The 27,638-nt window shown below is 37.8% G+C and overlaps 1 long non-coding RNA gene across 1 annotated transcript; it reads left to right on the forward strand.

Annotated features, from left to right (window-relative positions):
* Positions 1–2,062: 2,062 nt before the first annotated feature.
* On the forward strand, positions 2,063–23,448 carry LOC125752617 (uncharacterized). The gene is made up of 3 exons (XR_007402572.1): positions 2,063–2,140; positions 3,054–3,114; positions 23,197–23,448. It is a non-coding gene; the product is annotated as an uncharacterized LOC125752617 (long non-coding RNA).
* Positions 23,449–27,638: the final 4,190 nt, after the last annotated feature.

Raw genomic sequence — 27,638 nt, forward strand, 5'->3', positions numbered from 1 at the left:
CATCTGTGGCCATGCTTCCTGGAGGTATGGGATTAGAGGTTATGCTCAGCATTTGGGCAAGGCAGTGGATTTGTTCCTCTGCTGGGGCTGGGTCTTAGAATTGGGTCCACACTGGTAGAGCCTGTAGGCTTGAGATCCAAATCTGGTAGAACTGACAGTCAAGTTTCCTGGCTAGAGGAGCCCACTGGTTCAGGTCTGCTGACAGGCCGAACCACTGGATGGTATCTTTGCTTGGGGACTGCTTCAAGCAAGAACTTGGTCTACCAAGATTTGAATGCTGGTTGCTGTAAGCCCTGCCCCCTGCTCTGTCTCTGTCTGATTCTAGTGGTCAGACTCTGCAACTTCTCCCAGCAATCCTTATGAGGTGAGACCCAATGGGCCTCCTGGGAAGCTGTTCTGAAAGGCTGAGGAAGCTGGATGTCAGTCTTGGGTTCTTTTTTTCCCACTGGAGAAACTGTAGGCCTAGGGGAGCCTTCTTGGCATGGCACTGTGCTGGCCTGAGAGAGGATTGATGTGTTCAAAGTGAAGCCACTTTTCTTACTCTTTTTTTAAAAAAATTATTTATTCATGAGACACACACACACACACAGAGAGAGAGAGAGAGAGAGAGAGAGAGAGAGAGAGAGAGGTAGAGACATAGGCAGAGGGAGAAGCAGGCTCCATGCAGGGAGCCTGATGCGGCACTCGATCCTGGGACTCCAGGATCATGCCCTGAGCCAATGTCAGGTGCTAAACCGCTGAGCCACCCAGGGATCCCCTCTTACTATTTTAATGAGGTCTTTCTTGGTCTCTCTGCTCACCCCTAGCAGTGGTTCAGCCTCACCCCCAGGTTTTGGGATTTTCACAATGATGTTTGTGCCTAGTTGCTAGCTGACCTTATTGGAAGGGAGATCCAAGTTGGGAATGATCTGTAACCATCTTGATCCAGGAAAGTGAAATTTCTGTGGGAAAGGGATTGGTTTACCTTGTGTTTCTCAAGCACATCTTACCAGGAAACTCTTTTCTTACAGAGGCCCTTTTAATATCCATGTAACCCACTTTGAGAAATGTTGTCTAAGGCAATTCCCTAATGTGAAACAGAGTTAGAACCCCATAAAGTTTATTCACTTGTGTTTTCGCTCCAAAAATTTGGTAATCATAAATGATTAATATAAAATTTGTATTTGGCTTTTATAGAAATATTGTGATAAACTTCTCATTATATTAAAACTACATATTGTCACTACCTTAATTTTGTTATATTTTAATAATGTATTTAAAATTGTATTTTGCTCTAAGGAGAAATGTTTAACTGTCACTCATTTATTCAAGGTGTAAAAAGGCCATAAGCCTTGTTCACAGCTCCTGACTTATTCTTGCCACTATGTTCTGTTGCTAGAGTTAAGTGTCTCTGCTGCAGATTCTAATGGCAATAGCAAAAGATTCTAATCTTACTTTCTGATATTTGGAGGCTGCCAAACTTTCTGAATATTTTTTGGATGTATGAAAACTAATTTTCCATTCAAACAGCTGCTGTCTGCTTCCTTCAATTTGGCATTAATTTGGAAGGTAGAGAGTTTTGAGTCCACAGTCTTTAGATTAGCTGTGGGCTGGGTCCCTCATGATGATCTCTTTTAGACAAGATTCTTAGTCACCTGAATCCTTGTCATACCTGCAGCGATGTTATTCAATTTCATTTCATGCTAACATCAGACGCAGTGGGGTACTTCTGTTCCAGCTGTTCTCTACTGCTAATGTCAACTTTAGTATTTGATTTTTAATCTCACCAATGTTTTGTACACAGACTGCCTTTTTCCTTTGCTTTCTCAAGTTTTAAAAGGATTATAGATGGATCAGGAAAATCAAGTAAAGTTGTTGCTGTGGGTTTTTTTTTTTTTTTTTGGTTTATTTTTAGTAAGTTCCCAAGAATATGACACTGTGGGCAATAATCAGTTCTGCAAAGGGATCTGACCTGCTTCCTGCAGATGCCTCTGGCCCATTCTCTAGTATCCTATCTAGTATGCTACCCTGGGGATTCTCTGTTGATGGTGCTTCATGGGTTGCTATGGAAACCCAGGGGGAACTCACACACGTGTAACCTGGAAATGTTGGGGCATTAACACCGGTTGGATGAACTTTGTCCAACATCAACTGGCATTGGGTAGATAAAATTTTTTTCTCTCTACTGACAGTTCTAAAACATACTTCATACAGTTTGTCAGATGGTTCTTTAGGACCAAGTTGTCAACATTGGAGGCCAACCTGATGACTGGTATTTGCAATGGCTCTTCCTCCTGGCCTGCTTTGCTGACACACTCACTCATACCTTTTCCTTGGTTTGGTAGATCCTTGTAAAGGCCTGACACATAGATCTTTGTCTCTAGCTCTACCTTCAGGGGAACCCATGTTAAGATAGTGACTAAGTTATAGTTTTGGCTACCATATTTCACAAAAATATAGGTTAATAAAAACAATAATCATTTTACGATTCTGAATTTATTTCTGAAATTAGTTTAGAGAGCTATAAACATTAGATCCAATTTTTCTTATACATTTAACAGTTTTCCTTTTGAAGAAGTAGGACTGCCTCAAAGCTGTATCCATTAGTTCTTTCTTCCATGCTTGGTCTTTAAGACTGTTCTAAGGAAATATCTTTAAGACATTTGGTAAAACTCAGCTTTAGTGAGTGACCCCAGCATATCCTGGTACTAGACTCACTGGGTGCTATCATAGACTTTCTTTCTTAGGACACTTGCTTTCCAGGTTATGGTGATGCCATCTTCTGACCTGCATAAATTATAAACATATATATATCAACATTTATTCTCTTTGGCTGAGCCTTTGTATTTTATATCCTGAAGAAGTAGTAAAAGAAGCCAAATAATATGAAAATTGAAATAAGGTTGAAGAAAAATGAGGGTAAAAAAATATCGAATACATGCCATTGGTCCTGGGCAGTGACAACAAGGACATTTCAATAGTATGTGTGCTTCCTGGTAGCCAAAGCAAAAGTATAAATAGGATAAGTAATGAAAATCACAGTGTCCATAAAAATTTTTTTACCTTCCTTCCAGGAAATTCATCTGTCTTCTACCAAGATCTAAGAAAATTTTTTCTGGATGTTCCATGGAAAAGGTGAGTATTATATGATCAGAAAATTAACATTCTTCATGACATACCTGCTCTATAGGTGCGAAGGACTTTATAGGACTGTTTCTTCTAATGTTGCCTAGTCAGCTCTCAGATGGTCACATTGACTAGGTAAGTGGAGGGCCTCTTACTTTTGAAGCTATCTTCCACAAATACAGTTTTTCCCAAATGAACTTTTGATGAGAATTGGGCTACCCTGGAGTTTGCCCTGGGAGGACATGTTGGGTCTAATTGGACGCAATATCACTCAAACATATGTCTCTTGGTATGATAAGGGCTTAACCTCTCTCACTGTTTTAGGTTTTAGGGTGAAAAATGAGTGATTTGTTCAACAATGAAACAGGACCGCATTGTCTAGACTGTAATAGATAATCTTTTATCCCTTTTAAGATCTCTCACATTCAGACAGACTGCACCTCTGTGACCATGTTAATGAGCTTGCTCTTGCATTTAGTTGAGTATTATCTGTTCTCTGTCTTTGTGATGTATCTGTGGGGATCTGGTTGTCCAACAGTCTTCCTACTTAAAATATTCCCTCAGGGGTATAAAATATTCCCTCAGTTGGGTGGCTCAGTGGTTGAGCATCTACCCAGGGCGTGATCCCAGGGTTTTGGGATCGAGTCTTGCATTAGACTCCTCACAGGGAGCCTGCTTCTTTTTCTCCCTCTGCCTATCTCTCTGCCTCTCTCTGTGTCTCTCATGAATAAAGACAATATTAAAAAATATATATTTCCTGAGTCCTTTTGGGGGCTCAGGTGGTTTGACTGGAGGATCCTCCCTGATGACATGACAGTCATCAGAGGAGGGCTAATTGTCTGGTGGAAATGTGTGTTCTGACACTGCTGCGAAGTGCAGCCTGCAGGACTGGGTACGCCAGGGAGTATGGAGACATATGCTGCACTTCTGGGTTGGTCATGATGTCCATTTTATCAGGAGCATCACAATCATTTCTCACAATATCTATGCGAGGGGAGGTGATGTCATCCCTGTTTTACAGATAACTAGCTGACAGATATTTATATTGATGGAGACTTCAGAAGTCAAACTTCTCATTGAGGAATTTTAAAAAAAATTTTCCAAGATAGTACTTTTTTCCCACTTCTGTCCATGGTTTTAGAACTTTCAAAACTAACTCAAATCTCAAATTTCCTGTAAAGTTGTTCCTGACCTCTGCTGATTGAGCATAATTTTCTTCCTTCAGATCCAGGGGAGCTTCATGCAAACCTTTATTTTAGAGTATGTTATAGTTATTGGCTATTGTGATATCCTTAAGGTCAGAGGCCAATCCTTTTTCATCTCTGTAAGCCTGTTGCCTTTCATGATATTTGAACATAGAGTTCCTTCCTGTGACTCTCTCCTAGTGATTAATTTATCCTGGAGCTTTCCTTTTCTTGTAAGGGATTATTATATATATGAGATCCCATTATAGAAACCAACATATATTTTTTGACAGACCATAAAAACCAGATTTGACTTTCTTTAACCTTTTAGAAAACTAGGAAATTTCACGCTTACATGAGAACCTCTAGAATTAGAGGAATACTCTAATTCCTCTTCATTAGAGGAATACTAATGAAGTCATGTGTTTGCAATGGGAAAGGTAGACAGTGATCTTCCCTGTCCTGACTTCTACCTTAAAAGCAGATACAAATATTGTGTTTCTATAGAGTGTTATTTGGTTGTGCTGGATCACAGTATATGGTTAATGGTTGGAAGTCATGAAGAGCTACATCCCTGGGCAGACACTGAATGGACCTTACTGCAAACAGTATTCTAGGTATCAGCTGGCCTGTGCCAAACAGTAAAGATGACTTTATTGAGGATTGAAGCTATTTACCCTAAGTCTTTGGTTTGGAGTTAGCTGTATCCATCTCCTCTCTCCTCTACTGACTGAGTAGAGGGATATAGCATTACTATGATCTGAAAGTTGGTGGTAGGATTAGTAGGGGAGAGTGGTTATGGTCTCTTAGATTGGGAAATTTGGGTGGAGCAAGTGGCTAGTCATTGTTAGAAAATAAAAGATTGAGGCGAGAGAAGCAATTTTGATAAAAGGAGATGGAAAAATTCATTATAGCTTGGTAGTACCTATTCTTAACCTGTTACCTTGAGATCTGAGACTGTTGGAAATAATCTGAGATTCTCAGAATCAAGGCCATATTTTGCTCAGTTTTGTATCCCTCAGATCAGGCAGAAATTATCAAGCAGATGGTAGACATTGTAAAAGATGTTTGCAATGGTACAGTAGAAAGTCTTGGGCTTTGGATCAAACGGATCTGTGTTTAAATCTTGATTTGACCACTTATCTGTGTGTTCTTGGGAAAAGTACTTAACCTATCTGACCTTCAGTTACCTTGTATATAGAAATGAGGATAGCACATATTGCATAGGTTTATATGAAAACTGAACGAGGTCTTGTTTGTAATGTGCCAACATAGAAAAAATGTTCAATAAATGAAACTTTATTTGATGAGTAAATTTTTGATGAGTAAATAGAGGTCAATGCCTCCGTTTTTCCTTATGTGAAATGTTCTTTTGCATTTTTTTTTGTGAAGGACAAAATAATAATAAAAATGTCTGCACAAGACCTAGACAAGGTGAAACAAATTCAAAATAGAAGAATAAGATGGGAGGAATCATTATACCTATTTTTAATACATATTAAGTTTCTATTATAATCAAGGCAGTGTGATATTGGTGAAAAGATAAACATATAGATCAATGGAATAGAATAGAGAATCCAGAGTTAGACCCACACAGATATGCCCAACTAATTTAAAAATTATTTAAAAAAAATTTGGGATCCCTGGGTGGCGCAGCGGTTTGGCGCCTGCCTTTGGCCCAGGGCGCAATCCTGGAGACCCGGGATCGAATCCCACATCGGGCTCCCGGTGCATGGAGCCTGCTTCTCCCTCTGCCTGTGTCTCTGCGCCTCTCTCTCTCTGTGACTATCATAAATAAATAAAAATTAAAAAAAAATTTAAATTGTGGTAAAAAACACATAAGATTTGCCACCTTAACTTATTTTTTTGCCACCTTAACACTTATTTTTAAGTGTGCAGTAGTGTTAAGCACATTCATATCGCACAACAGATCTCCAGAACTTTTTCTGCCCAACTAATTTTTGACAAAGATGCAAAAACAATTTATTGGCTGAAAGTTAGCCTTTGAACCATTGGTACTAGAACAATTGGACATTCATAGGCAAAAAAATGAAATTGACCTAAATCTCACACCTTATAATTAACTCAAAATGGATCATGGACTTAAGTGGAAAATGTTAAAATACTAAATTTTCAGTTAAAAAACTAGGAGAAACTCTTTTGGCACATTAGACTGGATGAAGATTTCATATATTTAACACCAAAAAGCATGATCCATAAAAGGAAAAATTGATAAGTTGACCTCATAAGAATTAAAAACTTTGGAAAACCCTGTGAAGAGGATTAAAAGCCACAGGCTGGCAGCTTCTTACTAGACATGTCTCCAGAAGCAAGGGAAACAAAAACCAAGATGAACTATTGGGACTTCACCAAGATAAAAAGCTTTTGCGTAGTGAAGGAAATAATGAACAATACTAAAAGGCAGCCTACGGAATGGGAGAAGATCTTTATAAATTGCATATCTGATAAAGGGTTAGCATCCAAAGTCTATAAAGAACTTATCAAACTCAACACTCCAAAACCAAATAATCCAGTTAAGAAATGGGCAGAAGACATATATAGACACTTTTCCAAAGAAGACATCCAGATGGCTAATAGACGCATGAAAAGATGCTTAACATCGCTCATCAGCAAGGAAATACAAATCAAAACCATGATGAGATAACACCTCACACCTGTCAGAATGGCTAAAATTAACATCACAGGAAACAACAGATGTTGGCAAGAGTGCAGAGAAAGGGGAACCCTCTCACACTGTTGGTGGGAATGCAAGTGAGTGCAGCCACTCTGAAAGATAGTATAGAGGTTCCTCAAAAACTTAAACATGGAACTACCCTACAACCTGGCAATTTTCCTACTAGGTATTTACCCAAAGTATACAAAATACTGATTCAAAGGGGTACATGTACCCTGATATTTGTAGCAGCATTATCAATAATATCCAGATTATGTAGAGTCCAAACATCCATCAGCTGATAAATGGATAAAGAAGAAGTAGTATATATATATATATATACAATGGAATATTACTCAGCTTTAAAAAGGAAGGAAATCTTGCCATTTGCAATGACATGGATTGAGCTAGAGAGTATAATGCTAAGTGAAGTAAGTCAGTCAGAGAAAGACAAATACCATACAATTTCACTCATATGTGGAATTTAAGAAGCAAAACAGATGAAATAGGGAGAGGGGAAAAAAGAGAGGGAGGCAAACCATAAGAGACTCTTAATGACAGAGAAACAAACAAGATTGATGGAGGGAGGTAGGTGGGGGATGGGCTAGATGGATGATGGGTATTAAAAAGGGCACTTGTGGGCATCTGGGTGGCTCAGTGGCTGAGCATCTACTTTTGGCTCAGGCATGATTCTTGGGTCCTGGGATCAAGTCCCACATCGGGTTCCCCGCAGGGAGTCTTCTTCCTCCTGCCTATGTCTCTGCCTCTCTCTCTGTGTGTCTGTCATGAATAAATAAATAAAATCTTAAAAAAAAGGGAGACTTGTGATGAGCACTGGGTGTTATATGTAAGTGATGAATCACTAAATTCTACTCCTAGAACCAATATTACACTATATGTTAACTAGAATTTAAATGAGAACTTAAAAAAAATAAAAGCTACAGGCTGGGGAAAATATCTGCGAATGGCATATCTCACAAAGACTAGTATCTAGAATATACATAAGGACTCTCAAATGTCAACTGCAAAAAACACACACAATCCAATAGAAAATGGGCAAAAGACATGAACAGCCATTTCACTGAAGAGCATATGGCAAATAAGCACATGAAAAATGTGATGAGCACCATTAGCTATTAGGAAATATAAATTGAAACCACAGGGAGATACTATTACACACCTATTAGAATGGCAAAATAAAGAGTAGTGCCAAGACCAAATGTGGATGAGGATGCAGAGGAATTGGATCACTTGTACATTGCAGATAGGGATATAAAATGGACAGCCACTCTGGTAAAGCATATGGCAGTTTCATACAAAACTATACATGCATTTACCATATGGCCCAGCAATTGCACTCTTGGGTGTATTTATCCCAGAGAAAGTAAAACTTATGTTCATATGCAAACAAGTGTTTATAGCAGTTTTATTTGTAATAGCCCCAACTGGAACCAACTCATATGTCCTTAAATGGGTGAATGGTTAAGCAAACTGTGGTACATATTACCATGGATTGGTACTCAGCACGAAAAAGGAATGAAGCACTGATACACACTCAACAACTTGGATGAATCTTAAAGGAATTTTACTGAGTGAAAAGAAAACAATCTCAAAATGTTACATGCTATATGATTCCATTTATATGATATTCCTTTTTTTTTAAAAAAATTATTGACAGAGAAAGAGAGAGTAAGAGAGCATGCACACAAGCAGGGGGAGGGACAGGCAGAGGGAGAGGAAGAAGCAGGCTCCCAGTCCAGCAGGGAGCCCAACGCAAGGGTCAATCCCAGGACCCTGGGACCATGATCTGAGCCAAAGGCAGATGCTTAACTGGCTGAGCCACCCAGGCACCCCCATTTATATGATATTCCTTGAAATGACAGTTATAGAGATGGAAAATAGATTACATGTTGCCAGGACTTAGGGAGAGCGGAGGAGATATGATAGCTTTAACTATAAGATGGTAGCATTAAGAGATTCTCGTGATGGAACTCTTCTGAGTCTTGACTGTGTTGGTTGTCCACAAATCTACACATGTGGTAAGATTGCAGGGAACTAAACACGCACAAGCACCGGCATAAACAGAAATGAATGCATGCAAAACTGGTGAAATCTGAATAAAGCCAGTGGATTATATCAATAGCAATTTCCTGGTTGTGATATTGTACTATAGCTGTTTAAGATGCAACCTTTTGGGGAAACTGGGTGAAGGGGTTGTGGGATATCTCTGTGTCATTTCTTAGATTTACATTGGAATCTATAATGATCTCAAAACAAAAAGTAAAAAAAAAAAAGTCTGAGCTAGGTTGTAAACTACTACAAATGAAATGCAGATTTAGTGGAATCCCATTTTGGCTGGGCTTAGTAATAATAAGCAGTTGAGTTTCAGAGTTGCGGGGTTTGAGAAGACTAAGGAATTCACTGTCTGGTTGGGAAGAAATCTGCATCTTCTAGAGCACTGCTGTCCAATAGACCTTTTTGTGATGCTGAAAATGTTCTATTTCTGCACTTCTATTTATTGTAGTCATCGTAGACATGTGGCTAATGTAACTGAGGAACTGAATTTTATATTTTATTTAATTTTAAGTAATTAAAATTTACATTGATATGGCACACGTGGCTAGTGCTACTGTACTGGATAGTGTAATTTTGGAGAAATGGTGGGTTCCAGAAACAAGAGGAAGTTTTCAGAGCACGGGCAGGTCAAAAGAGTTAATACAAACCACATTTTGTCATTGAAACATGGCAAGTTTAGATCAGAATAAAACATTTTTGGACTTTTGGAAGTCATTGAATCAGAGGGCTTTAAAGAAAAACAGACCTGGAGTGGAGAGGTGGCCTTCAGGGACAGTATTTTTCCTGTGACCTAGGGCAGTGGCTGTTCATTGGGGTTGGGCATCATGGTAAACTCCGGAGGAGAACTGAGAGACCATCTGAACATAAATTTCATGTAAGCAGTTCTGGACAAAACTAAATAGCATGTAACTTCGAATTCCCTAACTGGTACATCACATGTGTCCTGAGATTCTTTAGTTCTACAGGGTTAAGGACTATGGTGTATAGAAAGAATTCTGGTCTGCCAGTCACCCAAACCTGAATTCTAGGTGCTTGGTGGCTCAGGCCCTAACCATGAGATTCTGGGTCCCTCTCTGGGCCTCAATGAAAAGGTTTCACTACTGACTTTTAAGTTTCTTTCCAATTCTCAGGTTTTATTTTTTTTATTTATTTAGCATGCACACTTTAATCCATCAAATCTGGGAATCATCCGGGGAAGGCTTCAGTGGGTGAGGTGCTGAATGATAACAATAAATATTAGATGTAGAGATGCTCTTCCCCATCTCACTCCATTTCAAAGTGATGAAAGTGGAATTTATACTAATAGTAAAAAAAAAAAAATGAGAAGAGAAATCTTCTTTTTGGGGTATTATCAGGATTGTGATACCATAAATGCAGGATTTGATTAATAAGACCCTCAGCTATCCATGCAAAATTATCCATGCATAATTTTTTAAAATTATAAGATTGGAAAAACCTGAGGATCCAGGGATGATTTCTTGTAAAAGATGATTTTTTTCTCAAGTCCTTTTTAGGGTCTTGGCTTCAGAGAGAAGAGTTCAGCTTAATGGAAAGTTTGCATATGTGGGACATATTTAGGTTTCCTAGGAATAAGAAACTCTGTTCCTGTGTCTCTAAATGCCTCTGGGGTTAGCTGTAAACAAGTTCCCTCAGGGTCTCTAGGACTTGACAGCACCAGGGGACATCTTATAATTTCTGCTGGCTTTAAAGGTGGCATTCGAAGCGATTTGATTTTCAAAGGAGAATGCTTTCAAAAGAGAATAAGTGCATAGGCCTCTTTCCCCCAAGGATCCAGAGCACATAATTGTCACTTTCCTGGGAAGAGCAGAAGTGGGACTGATGCTTTTCCCACTCAAGGTTGAACTCAAGCCCCCTGACCCCCAGGCTGAGTTGTTCAGGGTCCCTCTGCTCTCTTGACTAATTATACTTCCTCTCTTGAGTCTGAAGTCTGGGCATTTAACAAATAGGATGGTGAGCAGATGGAAAAGACTGAAATCTTTGATGGAATTAAGTCCCAGAGATCCCAAGGAGAGTTTTGGTGAGGGAGCCTTTGGTTGTTACTCAGGTGTTAGGCAGATTTCAGTTGGAAAACTTCATGGCTAAAAATCCTTAGTCGATGGGAGGCTGTAAGCGCAGCAATCTGTTCTAGATAAACAGAGCAGGGAGCAAATGGATTTCACATGCACTGCTTGATTTGTGTTTTTACCTCTTCCTTGACATGTAGTTTGGTCGCCCCAGGAGCTGGGTGCATGGATAGCTGAGGGTCTTATTATTATTGTATAATCGTGCATCACTTCTTGTAAAATTTAGGGTTTTATTTTAGATTTTGGCTAAGACGACTTGTAGGTTCAGTATAACGTGGTAGGTCAAACTTTAACTCTATTCAACTGCTCTACCCACAAAAATGGATGCCTTTAAGCGAAGAGAATTAATTACTGAGATTAGCAGAGGACACATGGGATTTAGCCTTATGCTCCCAGCTGTGTTTTTTTTTTTTTTTTTTTTCTTTTTGGTGAGGAGCAGGCAATCTAAACCAAGGTCAGGTGAGACATTGCTGTTTTGTCACTTCTTATCTTATATTCTGAAGTTCTCTTTCTTTTGGCTTGAATCACATGTGTGCCTGCATGTATGGCTGCGTGAATGCATGTATGCACATGCCTGTGTATGTGTACGTGTGTGTGTGTGTCTCTCTCTTAGACAGAGACTAAGAGATTTTTCTTTTTCTCTCCAAGCTTGCTGGCTCTTATCTCCTGATCTATTAATTTCTTCAGGCTAGTTTTTTTCTTGGCCAATCTTTACACAACACAGGGAATAAAGCCATGTTACAAAGGAATCCAGTTATTTTAACGGTGTAGAAGCCTTTTTAAAATCTGACTTGTTTTCATTAAGTCATTTTACGGGTTATGAAGAATGCATAGATTATTTTTTTGGGATACCCTCAAGTTGTGTCCTAATAATGAATTATTATCCTGAAATAGCAGTGATGTGCCATTATGAATTGTGGGCCTGTGCACATTTTCCACTAGTTATTCTTTTATGTAACAGTCATGCATTCTTTATCATGTCATTGGAATAAAGCTATGTGAATGTAGGGAGCACATATCCAGCTCAAGCTATTAATTTTCATTGCTATTGACCTTCTTAATTAATTACCATTTTAAGAAGCAAATTTTCTTCTGTCCATTTTTAATCTTACAGAGAATTGTGGATGGAGTTTAGGAAAATTTGCTCAGTTCTTTGGGAGATATCCAAATGCAAAAGCAGAAAAAGTGTTTGTCAGCCATTCAAAAAATTATTCAGATTCTCTGTTGTACTCAGAAACCTTGAAAATAGATCAATTTACATATGACATTTATTATAGCTATTTATAGTTTGATTTACAAAATATGCTCAGCATGCAAACTTACTGGATGCATACTAAATGAACTAATACTTAAAGGAATTTTTAACTAAAGATAAAGTTTACGCTGAACTCTTGCTTCACCAGGTTTGGTTGAAATGTATGTGTTCTTGGATATGTCTTGTCAATAGAAAAGATAAATGCATGTGCCTTTATTAAAATAAAGCATGATATATTGAGGGATTAAAATGTAGGTTTTTAACTTTAATCCTATTACTTCCCTTGTTAAATTATAATTTAGAGTAAGTAATACCAGGCACTGCAGGAAATACAAGAGAAGTGTGAGACATGACCTCTTTGTTTGGAATCCTATGGTTTAGTTAGGGAGATATGACTAGCATGTGTGAAGCCATTGTTGCTGTCAGCAAGACAGTATGTAATTAGATGGAACATTGTGATGTTTGGATCATAATTACCAAAGAACTTCAGAGAAAAGAGAGAAGAATGTAGATTGGGATAATCAGAGTAGAGTTACAACTTGAACAACTTAAAATTCAAGCTTTTTTCGATTTCATTTGGGTCTTCAAAAAATAAAATCTATTCCATATTTCCTTTGGTTGAATCCCCTTCTAGAACTTCATTTAGGTGTATGTTCATCCTTCTTATTTTATCCTCTGTCTCTTAACCTCTGCCTGATATTTTCATCTTTTTTTTTTATGTCTTTGAGATTCATGTTAAGCAATTTCCTCAGATCTATCTTTGTGTACATCAATTCTGGCTTTTTCTATGTTGATTCTGCTATTTAATGCATTTGCTGAATTTTATGATTTCAATGGCTATATATATTTTTTTATTCCTAGAAATTTTACTTATTTGTATTCAATATGTCTTCTTTCTGAGTTTTCTTTCCTGATTTTAATTTTTAAACAGTATACTGCTCTTAAGCTTTTTTTGCATATCTTCTTTTATGTCTTTAACCATTTAAAAATTTTACTTCTTTGTTTTGTCCTTAACTATTTTAAATATATTTATTTTTCTAGTCTTACTCAGATTGTTTAATTTTCTGAATTTATTGATGATCTAATCCTTTTTTTAAAGGATTTTATTTATTTATTCATGAGAGACACAGAGATTGAGAGAGAGAGAGAGAGAAAGAGAGAGGCAGAGGGAGAAGCAGGTTCCATGCAAGGAGCCTGACGTGGGACTTGATCCAGGGTCTCCAGGATCAGGCCCTGGGCTGAAGGCGGTGCTAAACCGCTGAGCCATCTGGGCTGCCTGATAATCTAATCCTATAGTTTATTGTACCCATTGTGGATAGATTTGTACTTATAGAATATTGCTCATGTATTTCCAATTAGTGGATTCAAGTGTATCTTCATTAGTACTTTATCTGTGGGACTCCTGTGTGGCCAGGATTGGGGACATAGCCTTTTAGGGTTGTTTAACATTAGTATTCCAGGATATTAACAACCTGGGATGTATTTTTATGTTGATTTCTTGGTTTGAAGGGTTAGCACATGATGTGACTAGTATAAACTCAAACCAAATATCTGTGTATGGCCTAGCTCAGATATATGTATTTATAGGAGAGGCTGTTTTTCCCATTCATTGTTAGGCTTGAAAAAAGACAACTTTTTAGAGGTGTTCTCTGTGCTTCTGGTTGGTTTGTTTTGTTTTCCCTAATCCACCTTTCACGAGAGTACATCTTTAAAGGGTCCTAGGTTGAAGCAGACACCTGAATTCTAATTTCAACACAGACAAAAATATCAAAACCCCTAGGGTACCCAAAACTACTGTGATCCCTCTTCCTCTGGCCATTCAGAGTGATGTCAACTGGGAGGGTCACCTCTCTGATTTTCAGGAGCTTCTTATTTCTGGAAATTGAGAATTTTGTTTTCTTGCAAACTCTCCTACACTTTTAAAGAATGCTTGTAATATTTTATGCAGCATTGTAGAACAAAGATTTTCAGTATTCTTCCTCCTTAGAAGCAGAAATCCTTAATTCCTTACTAATTCTCTTCATAAGGGACATTTTAAATCTTGTTAAACTTTTGAGCTTCATAACTGCAATTAACCCTTTGCTTTCTAACATTATCGATGCATTTCTCTCTCTCTCTCTCTTTTTAAAGATTTTATTTATGTATTCATGAGAGACACAGAGAGAGGCAGAGACACAGGCTGAGGGAGAAGCAGGCTCCATGCAGGGAGTCCAATGTAGGACTCAATCCAGGACTCTGGGATTGCGCCCTGAGTCGAAGGCAGATGCTCAACCACTGAGCTACCCAGGCGCCCCTGAATCTCTCTTTTTGGGGTATCCTTTTGTTTCCTTGAAATAAACATGGATCTCCTCCATTTGAAAACCATTTTTGCTTGCCTGCCTTTTCTTTTTCTGCTAATTCTTTTCTGCTTTTCACAGCTGAAGCCATTGATAAAGTTCCATTACTATACTGTGATTTGGGGCACCTGGGTCGCACAATCAGCTAAGCATCCGACTTTTGATTCCAGCTCAGGTCGTGATCTCAGGATCGTGAGATCTAGAGTCCTGTGTTGGGCTCCACACTCAGCGTGGAATCTGCTTTAGATTCTCCCTCTCTTCCTCTGCCCTCCCCTCCCACTCACTCTCCCAGATAAATAAATCTTTTAAAAAATTCATGAGATTTGTATTATCTGATTATCAACTCATTTCTGAATGTCTTATGATACAGCTTTCATATCTAGCATGGTACTGACACTGTTCTCTCTGTCACCAGTGACAACATACGTGGTACACCCAGCAGGCTTTTCTCTTCTGCTGGATCTCACAGTCTTGCTTCTCTGAGGTTTTCATATTGACTATCTCCTGTTTTAAACTGTATTTCTTTGAGCCGCATGCCATAATATTGTTCTAAATCTCTTTTGTCTTCCTCTTACCTATCTAGACCCCTTTTCGGTGACTTCTTCTTGAATTCTTCTCATCCAATAATTATTTATGGCAGATGGCAGATGGTTTTTCTCTTCTTGATTCTATGGTGTTCTTTTTTTTTTTTTCAATATCTTCATTTCCATGTCATTTTTGCAGATGGTTCACAAATCTCTACCTTTAACCTAAAATTCCTGTTTTACAGTTGTGGCTCAGATACTTTCCCCTGAATATCCTGCCGACATGCCTATATCATTGGATTTAAAACCAAACTCATGCTTTTTCCATCCCCAATAACCTTGTGATTTACGTAATTCTGTCTGTTATTATTTTGTCTCCTGAGCTTAAAAAATGATTAGAGAAATCTTTCATTCCTGTCAAATTTTTCGTTTCATTTTCTCTCTGATTTATTCCTTATTTGCCAATCTATTGTATCTCTCCCTGTTTGTATCATTCTGTACTATTTGTCTTCTAAGTGGTCTGGGTACACACTTACTTTTCTATAATCCATTCCACCCATCATGTTGAGAATTGCCTATTTAATTCACCAATGCTATGCCATTCCCCAGCTTAAAAACCGTAAATGATTTCCAGATACTAACAAGATTAACCCCAAACTCCTTATTCCAGTGGTAACAACAACAACAACAACAAAAAACCTGGAGAATCCAGTGCTGTTGTGCTGGGTCTGACTTTTGCTTTACTACTAATTAGTTTTGTGAACATGGTGAAATCAGTGGTCACCGGTAAAAGGTCTTTTTCCTCTAAAATGAAATACTTGCAAAAGAAAAATAATTACAAGAGACTTTTCCAAAGGAGGAGAATCAAATGGCCAATAAAATATGAATAGATGCTCAAATAAAATGAGATATGACTATATACCACCAGGACAGAGCAAATAAAGAAGATAGATAATACCAGATTTTGACAAGGATGTGCATGCAGCAACAGGAAGTTTTATACACAGGATCCCTGGGTGTCTCAGTGGTTTGGCGCCTGCCTTCAGCCCAGGGCATGATCCTGGAGTTCTGGGATCGAGTCCCACGTCGGGCTCCTTGCTTGGAGCCTGCTTCTCTCTCTGCCTGTGTCCCTACATCTCTCTCTCTCCCTCCCTCCCTCTCTCCCTCCCTCTCTCTCTCTGTGTGTCTCATGAATAAAACCTTAAAAAAAAAGTAAGTTTTATACACTGCTGGTCCACGAACAAGCAATTCTATTCCTAGGTATATACTTAGCAGAAATGTTTGCATATATTCACCAAAGGGCATATACAAACATGTTCACAACAGTACTATTCAAATTAACCAAAGACTTGAAATTACCTGCAAATAATAGGTTGGGTGAATAAATTGTGGCACATTCACAGATGGAAGAGTATTTAGCAGCAAGAATGGAAAAACATGGATGAATCTCATAAACATGATCACAGCAGCTAGACACATAAGAGTACCTGCCATAATGTGCAAAAACAGGGGAGACTTATCTGTGCTGTGGTTACCCTTGAGGATAGGATACCAAATGGAAGGAGCACAAGTTGGTTCTGTAGTATTGGTAGGGTCTTTTCTTTGGTCCTATGTCTGGATACATGGATGTGTTCAGTTTGTGAAAATTTATTGAGCTGCATTCCTATGCTATGTGCACTCCTGGTATATATAGTTTCCTTTAATAAAAGATTTTAAAATAATGACTCAGGGGAGCTATGAACAATGGTAGCAATGAGATAAACAGCCTCTCCAAGTCTTCTCCCTAAATGATGTGAAATAATTTCATACCTATAAAAATTTTATGAAAACCACTTCTCAACATTAATGTAAATAATGCCAAAACCGTAAAGTACCTGTGAATAAAAAGAGAAAAATCAATAAGTACCAGTGCTATGGCCCGTGTGGTCCCTTCTCACACCATGGGTGTTCATGGCAGGCAGAGGCTGATGGAAGGAGATTATAGGACCCACAGGAGACTAGTGGAGAGGCCTGTGGGTGAGTTGGAATAACCACCCATAAGATGGCATTCACCATAAAAAGGTAACCAGGCAGATCAGAGCATGACAGCAGAGAAAGGATTTCTGTGTATTCAGGTCTTAAAGGACAAGGTAGACCTTAAAAAAAAAAAAAAAAGGGACCAGACGTGCAATTTAAAGGGACACACTGTTTTAAAGGAAAAATCTGATTTCAAAGGATAGTCTTCTGGGAGTAAAAAGCTTCTGGGGGCGGGGGGCAGAAAGAGGCAAAAGGGAAGGAAGAATCACCCTTGGGAAATCAAGTGGTAAAGGGGAAAAGATGAAAAAGGAAGAAATTTCCTGTCCTATAAGACAGAAGAGATTAAAAATACTGGAAGCCTTCCAACCTCTTCACCACCAGGAAAACAGTCCGACAAAACCCCACTTAAGTACTTGAGCATCTCTAAGCTGGAAAGGAATTAAACTAGGAACCTTCTAAACTGCTGCAATCTCGTAAAAATGAACAAAAGGAAAGTTTACAGAGAAATATTTCAGAAAATCAGGAAATGAATTTGCATGCAAATCAACTGAGTAAAATTCCCCTCCTCAAAAACAGCCATGAAGCAGAAGAAAATTGTTAAGTCTACACTCCCATGATGAATGAAATATACTGAAACAGGCATTTGCAGATATGAATAACCACATTAAATCTGAAAGCCAAAAACTAAAAGTAGAAAAGGACAGAAAAGAAGAAAAAAGAAAAGAAAAAAAAAGGAGAGAGAAAAAAAGAAAAAAAGTTAATTAAACTCAGGAAAGAAATGGAAGAAAAAAATTATCTCAGAAATGAAGAACAAATTACAAGATGCACAAGGGAAAATGGACCAAATGAACATTTAATTAAAGGCAGGAAAACAGCCAAGGGAATAGCAATGAGTAAAGAAAAAAGTAAAAAGGCTCAGAAAGTCATAGAAATGGAAGACAGGCAAAAAAAAAAAAAAAAAAAAAAGATAAATACTCATGTTATCTGAGGACCAGAGGAGGAAAAATAAAACAATGGAACAGATCTAATATTTAAAATTATAATCCAAGAAATCTTCCAGAAGAAGATTTATTCCAGGACCCTGAGATCATGACCTGAGCTGATGGCAGTTGCTCAACCGACTGAGCCACCCAAGCAGGTACCCCAAGACTAGCATCAGACTATCAAAACCAACATACAAAGCAAGGCAACAATGGATATTTTTGTATTCCTACATACATCTCCTTCAGCTTTGTGCTGGGATGCAGTTAAAGTTGCTTAGAAACAACTTTGATCCTTTCCAATCTTGCTTTTATAATTTGCTAGGTGGTTCTGGAGCAGTATTTAGTGCAGGGCTGGTTCATTTCCCACTACTGATGCTGGACTATTCTGAGAACTCTCCCTAGAGTTTGTCCCCGGGGAGTTTGTCCAGCTTGACTGGTGGGGATAGGCTCTACCCTCCGCTCTGTGTGAGTACTTCCTCCCCTAATCTTTTGGATGATCCTTTTTCTTGACTTGTGTGGTTCTTCATTATGCGTGCACTGATCAGTATTCTGCTGATCGTTTGGAGGGACCCTCTGCAGATTTCTGGGGTTCTCTCTCTGCTCTAGCATTCTATTTAATGAACTCTAGCTACTTTGATCCCCCGAACTCTTAGTTCTGTCTCAACTCAGGGAATCCCCTGGCTCTGCCTCAGTCACCCCTCCCCATGCCAAGGCATGGAAATCCTTTCAAGGCAACAAGCCCAGGCAACTGTAGGGCTCAACTCATTTGTTTCCTGATTCTTGGAGATCACTGTCATTTGTTCATTGCCTGATGTCCAGTGTCTTGAAAATACTTGTTTCTTGTATTGTTCTGATGATAATTTTCTGGCTTTGGGAATTATACTATGGCTATGTAAGATGTTAACATCAGGGAAAGCTAGGTGAAGAGTGTACCGAAATTTTCTGTACTACTTTTGCAACTTTCTGTAAGTCTGCATTTGAATTAAAAAATTAAAAGTATTTTAAAATGAAGAGTTTCACTTAACACTTTTAAAGTTATTTAAAGCACTTAGATTCTTTTTATCTTTTTATTTTTAACTCTCTTGCATATTAGTCTTCCCTTAAGTCTTATAATTGAGCATTGTGTTTTAAAATTTCTATCTCTGCGCATGCATTCAGAAGAATGCCATTTTTTAAAGAAAAATGCCAGTCTTAATCAAATTTTCTCCTTTGCATATTCCATCTGTATCTTCTGACCTTGAGACCCAACTTAAATACCTGTCCTATGGGGTCTTAAACCCTAGCTGGAAGAGATTTAACTTTATATAAACACTAGAAGCACTTTGCTTATATTATAATGTGGAATGTAAGACTGCAATTTTAATCAGTAAAAGGGGTTCATAAATGAATGATCCCTCTTTTATATATGTTTGGTGTATAGTTAGGTGACTGAGCCCTGAGTCTTGAGGATGGATTAGATTTGAAAGGCTAGAGAGAAGGAAAGAAAAGATATTTCATGTAAGAATATTATCATGGGCAAAGGCATGGTACAGAAATATGCATGGTAGAAGCAAGGACAAGGAATGCTGAGGAGAGGACTCTATTAATTATATTACCATCTCTTTAGAAAGAATATTAGAAAGGAAATTCTGATTTGGAAGAGGAGCAGAAAGATTTTTGGATTTATTGGTCATACAATCTTGGAAAACCTCTTAGCTATCTCTGGGCCTCAATGTTCTCCTCTGTAAAACACAAATAACAGAACATACTTCATAGGATATTTGTGAAAAACTATTTAAAATGTAAGGTAAAGTACTTTGGCAACTAAGTATAAGATGATGCATGATTTATATATATATATATATTTTAAGATTTTTAAAATTTATTCATTCATGAGAGACAGAGAGAGAAGAGAGAGAGAGACAGAGACACAGGCAGAGGGAGAAGCAGGCTCCATGCAGGGAGCCTGACGTGGGAATTGATCCCGGGTCTCCAGAATCATGTTCTGGGTAGAAGGCGGCGCTAAACTGCTGAGCCATCCAGGCTGCCCTGATTTATATTTTTTAACTTCTTGTTTTATATCTAGAATAAAATGTATACAAAATAATTTGCTTTTAAAAAAATGAGTAACTATTGAATCTTGTTTGAAGATAGATGTTTTCTTAGAGGATCTGATTGTAACAAAGTGCTTGCAAAGATTAAAATTCTCTTTTCTCTGCTTCTTTGCTTCTTTAGTAAGTGAAGAGCTAAGAAATCACATCATTCTAGAATACTTGATAATAACTACTCCCCTGACTGAGCTCAGCGAGTATAAGCATCTTGAACACACTTAGTGTTTCTCTTTGGACAGTAATTCAATTTTGGGTCATAGAGTCTTTTTTTAGAAGGGTGGGTGAGGCCTCCCCAAGAGTTATCAAAGGTTGGGGTATGACAAGTAGCAATCCTATCCAGGGAAATGGAATGCAATAGAGCTCTTTGTGTTTTAAGGATTAAAAAGAAAACCAGCCAAATACTTAACGGTAAATTCTTGGGCATCAAGTTGAAGAATGGAGGTCCTAGAATCAGCTGGCACACCAAGATGGTTTTGGATGTGGATTGCAAGTGCTGAGCATGCAGAGCCACACCTCTGTGGTCCAAAGAAGGGGCTTCTGGCCAATCCAGCACTCGGACTGTGGAGTTACTTTCTGTTGAAGAACTGCACCATGTGCCATGTGCTGGAATTTGGATCAGAGGTGAATCATCACCAGGTAGATTAGCATCCTCAGTGACCATAAAGAATCAGTCTTCAACAGTGACGCTGTGGCAGCGAGAAGCAATGCTGTCAGTTTATTGGACTGGTCCCATTCTTTTCTTACCTGACTCTGGGGCTAGACTATTTCCTCCAACCCTAAAAGTTTCAGGCCAGCATAAATCCAGTTGATTTGTTGACAACTGGCTCTGTGGGAAGAAGAAGCCCTTATTTATAACATTGCCAATCTTCACGGTATAAATACTTCCACCAGGGCAGATTTCAGGTACCAATGTGGTGTCACTGAACATGCTGTTAGGAAGGGATGTGACCCAGTCCACCATTATGTAGTATTTCCACCATAGGTAAAAATAACCTGAAAAGCATTTATATAACAGTGAAATATAGTGTAGTGATTAAGAAGTGATGAGTTTTGAATATTTATTGCCTTTGTTTTTAATATACCATTGACCTTTGGACAACATAGGAGTTAGAGGCACTATCCCCCTTCCCTCACCCCATGCATGAATATGAACATATAACTTTTGAATCCCTCAACACTTAATTACCAGTAGCCTCCTGCTGACTGGAAGCCTTACTGATAACATAAACAGTTGATTAACACGTGTTTTGTATGTTATACATAATATATACTGTATTCTTCTAATCAAGTAAGAGGAAAGAAAATGTTATTAAAATATTGTAAAGAAGAAAAAGTACATTTATAGTACTGTACTGCACTTATCAGAAAAAATCCAAATGTAAGTGGATCTGGGCAGTCCAGACCTGTGTTGTTCAAGATTCAATTGTCATTTACTTCTTAATTTACATAATTTAATTTTCAATAATGGCTGTATTTGACAACAGCCTTGAAAAATTCCTGAAAACTTAACAGTTAGCCCTCATGAGCTGATGAGAGCTAGCTCCAGCACATCATTGGATAAATCCGTGAGGATTTGGGTTGGAAGGGACCTCAAAGTTGAGATAATAGGCTTGAGATAAAATTGGAAAAATGACAGGTAAAATTGCTTTTGTATGTTTATATTCATATAGGTAATACAGTATTGGGTCTCAAATCCCTCAAACCTGAGACAAAATAGTGAAAAAGGACATGGCTTTGAAGATTTAATGACCCCAAAAGTCTAGATATACTTTTTCTTAAGTCCTGAATGTTCAGAATCCCTGAGCATTTAGACAGAGTTGGATTGCTTCCCTCATTGGAATGAGGTCCCTTTATTATCAGAGTTCCTATCCTGTTTATTCAGACTGTTTTTCTGTGAAGGAGACATGGCAGTGCATATTTTTGTTATGGCTAATGTCATGCTTCCTTAGGACAGTGGCCAGAGAGATAAATTAGCTGACTTGACTGAGCTGGACCCAGTGACGTATCCAACTCAAATCCATGTGGTTCTGTTCAGACCTTCTTTCATTCACTCAACAGACATCTAGAGCCCCTACTATGTGCCAGGAATTGTATTAGCATCAGGAATATAAAAATGAACAAGATGTGAATTATGCCTTAAAGGTGCTGGCAGTGTCTCTTCCATTTACCTTGTACGGGAATGAGCACCCCAGGGAAGTAGAGGTGAAGTGATGGAAATGTTCTCATGGAAAGGGATCCTGGTTTGGGTCACCATTGTGGTCCTATTAGAGCACTGTGTTTTAAACATTAGGATTGAAATGTCTGACTATCTTCATTGTCAAACTTCCCCTCATTCTATCATAGTGACTCTTCTTAAAATGCTCCCCTTATACCGCTATTGGAGTATTTGGAGCAAATATGAAAATTAAGTTTTTAGAGGTTAGCCAACCAGGTCATGGAGAAATGAGGCAAAGGAGAAGGAAGCCAATGATGAGGGCTCAGTCTGGAGCAGAGAGCCAAGTCTGGGAAAGGCAGACCCAGACCAGCTGGTGTTTGGGGGCCTTGGATAGTTATGGACCATAGGAAGATGCTGGAGGGGAGAAAGAATAGAGAGAGATATTGGTAATAAATTTGTCCATTTCTCATTGTTGCCTACCCAGGTTCTGCTTTTGGTTCATCAAAGTGATATGATACATTGATTAAGATCTGCTTTGAAACTTAGGAGATACGTTCAGAGCCCTGAGTTTTTATTTAAGAGATTTTATGACCTCTGTCAAATCATGAACCCCTTTGAACCTTTATTTCTTCATCCATAAAATGGGAGTAATAACAGTAATAACTATATTATATAACTATAAGCTCTATAAATATTTGTTTCATTTCTCTCTAGACATCCAAAAGGACAAGCATTGAGGCATAGAAAGTAGTCTCGAATTCTCCATCTACATTGATAGTACCATCTAGCAGCTATCTATATAAGAATTATGTGGCTGAAATCAACTGTTCACTTTGCTAGGATTGCTGCTCAGTCAAGTGGCTATTAGCAGAAATGAGTTACCTGCTACTGCTTCTACTGAAAAGGACATCTTGATTATGGTGCCTGTGAGTTTCCCGATTAAAATAAACCTAAGTGATTATTGTCATTAAACTGCTCTTCTATTATCATGGGTATAAGATGTAGGGAAGCAGATCTGGACTGAATATAACATAGGAGAGGTTTTCTAATTATTACTGTTTTCTGAAAGTACAGTGACCTGAAGTAAGTTCAGAGTCCTGGTTGTCTTCAAGAACTTGGGTTTCCACTTACCCAAAATGGAACAGAAAGTTCATCCAAATTACTTTCCAACTATGATGTTTCTTAGATGAATAATTTGGGATTTATTAAATCCACCGGAGGAGAGTCTAGCTATTTGTTGAAAAGGTCTTCCTGTGTAAAAATTATTATAAATAGCCAATTTTCAGCCAGCAAGTAGTATTTTTGGAATGCTTATGAAGAATCTAGGTTGTCATCTTTGAAATGTGTGAATTTGGTAAAGAAAAACATTTCTTCAAGTGCTAAGAAAAATTTCTGGTGTTTCAATAACTTAGCCATGGCTAAATATTTTTGACTTTCCTTCTGATTTACTTCACTTCTGGGTTCACCCAGAAAGCAGGAATAAGAAGTTTTTGTTCTCCATAAAAGTTCTACAGTGTTCAGTATAAGGAATCAGGAAAGGACAGCGGGAAAGCAGTGGACTTGGGAACAGGAGTTTTGAAATTATGTCTTGGCTCAATCTTTGGCAAGTCCCTTAACGTGGCTATATCACTCGTAAATATTACCTACTTCTAGATGATAATGAATATTGCCCTACTGTCTTACCCAGTAGGATCACTCTGTGATCAAATGGACAAATTCATATGGAAACACTCCATAAATTGGCTTGAGCTGTACAAATGGTTTTGCCATTACTTCAGTTTTACACTTCAATAAATAAGCAACTAAACAAATACTATCTTTCAGTCATGCCCCAGGCAGATGGTTTGGTTTTATCTTTTATTTTATTTATATACATACATATATTTTTTTGATTTAAAAAAAATTTAAAAAGGTTTTATTTGTTTATTTGAGAAAGAGAGAGAGGGAGAGAGTGAGCATGAGTGAGGATGGGGGAGGGGCAGTGGGAGAGGGAGAAGCAGACTCCCCACTGAGCAGGGAGCCCAATATGGAGCTTGATCCCAAGACCCTGAGATCCCAGGACCTTGGGATCATGACCTGAGCCGAAAGCAGATGCTTCTCCGACTGAGCTACTCAGGTACCCTGATTTGTAGTCCTATCTTTACTATTTATTTCCTTCTGCTTGCTTTGGGTAAATTTGCGCTTTTTGTATTCATAAGGATGGACACTTAGGTCATTGATTTGAGACCTTTCTTCTTTTCTGATATAAATATTTAATGCTATAGATTTCCTTCTAAACACCGATTTCCCTGCATCCCATTAATTTTCTTTTAATACAAATATTTTATAATTGCTCTTGTATTTTCTTAAAGTGTGTTAACTTTCAAACACGTGGGGATTTTCCAGTTATCTTTCTGTTATTGAATTCTCATTTAATTTCATTGTGGCTATAGAACATAACTTGCATTTATTTCGGTTCTTTTAAATTGATTATTTTTTTAATAGCTGAGAATATGGTCTCTTTTAGTGATGTATCTTGCATACACTTGAAAAGAATCTGTATTTTCTTTTGTTGGTGGAGCGTTATATAATGTCCACTAGATCAAGTTGGTTTATAATATTATTCAGATTTTCTATATCCATTCAAATGTTTTATGTATTTATTCAATAAATTACTGATAGAAGAATGTTGAATTTTCCAATTTCAATGTCAAATCATGGATTTGTCTATTTTTTGTTGTTCCTATTAGTTTTTGCTTCATGTATTTTCAAAGTCTTATGTTAGGGTCATATTCCTTTGAGATTGTTTAGTGTTCTTGGTGGATTGTATCTTTTTGTCATTATGTAATATCGTTCTTCATATCTTATGATATTCCTTGCTTTGAAGTCCACCTTGTCTGACCCAGCTTTCTTTTAATTTATCTTTTTCTTTTGACCTATCTTTATATATAAAATTTATATTGAGAGTGGATTTTTTTAGCCTACATATAGTCGAGTCTTGCTATTTTTCTGATTGGACAATCTCTGTCTTTTAATGGAGGCAGTTAGACCCCACTATCATTGGATATCATTATTGGTATGGCTGGATTTAAGTCAACTATCTTGCTAATTGTTTTCCTATTTGCCACCTGTTTTTGTTTCCTGTTTTCATTTTATTATGTTTTATTTTGGATTTAATATTTAAAAATTAAAAAAAGATTTTATTTATTTGAGACCGAGAGAGAGAGAGACAAAGAGAATGAGCAGGGGGAGAGGCAGAGGGAGAAGCAGGTTTCCCACTGAGTGTGAAGCTGAAGACTGTTGCAGGCTCAGACGATGTGACGCTTGATCCCAGGACCCTAGGATCATGACCTGAGCTGAAGTCAGCCACCCAGGTGCCCCTGTATTGAGAACTTTTTTTTAAAAATTATTCCACTATTGGACTGTTAGTTATACCTCTTTTGTTGTTTTTTAGTGGTTGATGTTGAATTTTGAAAACACATCTTATTATAATCTACCTCAAAATAATATTATGCCACTTTCCATTTAGTATAAGAACCTCACAACAGTATACTTTTGTTTCTTCACTCCCATCCTTGTGTTATTTTTGTCATACATTTTACTTTTGTATATGCTATAAACTCCACAATATATTGGTACAATTTTAACAAGACTAAGAGAGAAAAAACTTTTACATATACTTTAGTTTTACCAGTTTCATTGCTCTCCATTTCATTTTGTGGATCCACATTTCCATCTTTTATTTCTGCAGAAATTCCTTTAATTCTTTTTTTTTTTTTATTTTGAGGGAGAGGGAGAGCTTTAGTGGGAGTGGAGAGAGAGGTAGAGGGGAAGGCAGAGGGAGAATCTAAGCAAGTTCCATGCTCAGCATGGATCCCAACTCAGGGCTCAACCCCATGACACTGAGACCATGATCTGAGCCCAAATCAAGAGCCCATGGCTTAGCCAACTGAACCACCCAGGCACCCCATTTTAATTCTTCTTTTAATGTAGGTCTTCTTGTAATGGATTCTTTCAGATTTTGGTTTTTCAAAAGTGTTTTCATTTTGCCTTTATTTATGTAAAGATATTTTTGCTGGGTGGGTTGATTTCAACAGTTTGAATATGATGGGTCTCGAGATGTGTGTGTGTGTGTGTGTGTATAGTTATCCTTCTTGTGTTTCTCTGAGCCTCTTAGATCTAGTGTTGTCTTTCATTAATTATAAAATATTATCTGTCCATAATATCTTCAAATATTTCTTCTGTAGTTCCTTCTCTCTTTTTCTGCTGGAATTCCAAATAAGTGTATAGATTGTTTGATAATCTGCCATCATTTTTTAATGCTCTGCTTTTCCTTTATTTCTTGTGTGTGTGTGTTGGTTTTATCTTTATAGAGAGATTTGGGGGGCGGCAGAAGGAGAGGGGCAGAGAGAATATTAAGCAGACTTCATGCTCAGCATGGATCCCACTTGGGGCTTGATATCACAACCGTAGCCAAAATCAAGAGTCCAATGCTTAACTGACAAAGTCACCCAGGGGCCTCTCCTTTATTGTGTTATAATTTAGAGAATTTTTTTGAATTATCTTCAAATTTACTTACTCTTTCCTAAAGTATGTCTCATTTCAAGAATTTTATTTTCAGATTTATTTTGAAATTTTTATTTCAGGTATTTCAAATTTTAGATTTACTAAAGGTAACAAAAACAACAAAGTCTAAACTCAAGTCACATCATGCTTTTTATTTCTAGCTTTTCCACTTGACTCTTATAATTTGCATTGCTCTGCTGAGATTTTCCATCTCTCCATGGATTTTCCTTATTTTACTAGATTAGCTAACATATTAATCCTGATTATTTTTAAGATACGAATAGAGCTAGAATCCAGATCACCCCCTGGGTCTTATTCTGTTGATTGTTTTATCCCTTGATGGTGTTTTGCCTTGTCTTGTTATTTTGTGTGTCTTATTTTTTGATCAACTGCCAGACATTCTGTGTACAAGAATAGTGAGTCTGAGACAAATTGTATTTATGTTCTTTTTTTTTTTTTTTAAGATTTTGTTTGTTTATTCATGAGAGACACACAGAGAGAGGCGGAGACATAGGCAGAGGGAGAATCAGGCTCTCTGTAGGGAGCCCGATGTGGGACTCGATCCTGGAGCAGAATCACGTGTCCCAGTATTTATGTTCTGAAATGAACAT

Source organism: Canis lupus, chromosome 16 (genome assembly GCF_003254725.2).
Source record: "Canis lupus dingo isolate Sandy chromosome 16, ASM325472v2, whole genome shotgun sequence".
NCBI classification, from domain to species: domain Eukaryota; kingdom Metazoa; phylum Chordata; class Mammalia; order Carnivora; family Canidae; genus Canis; species Canis lupus.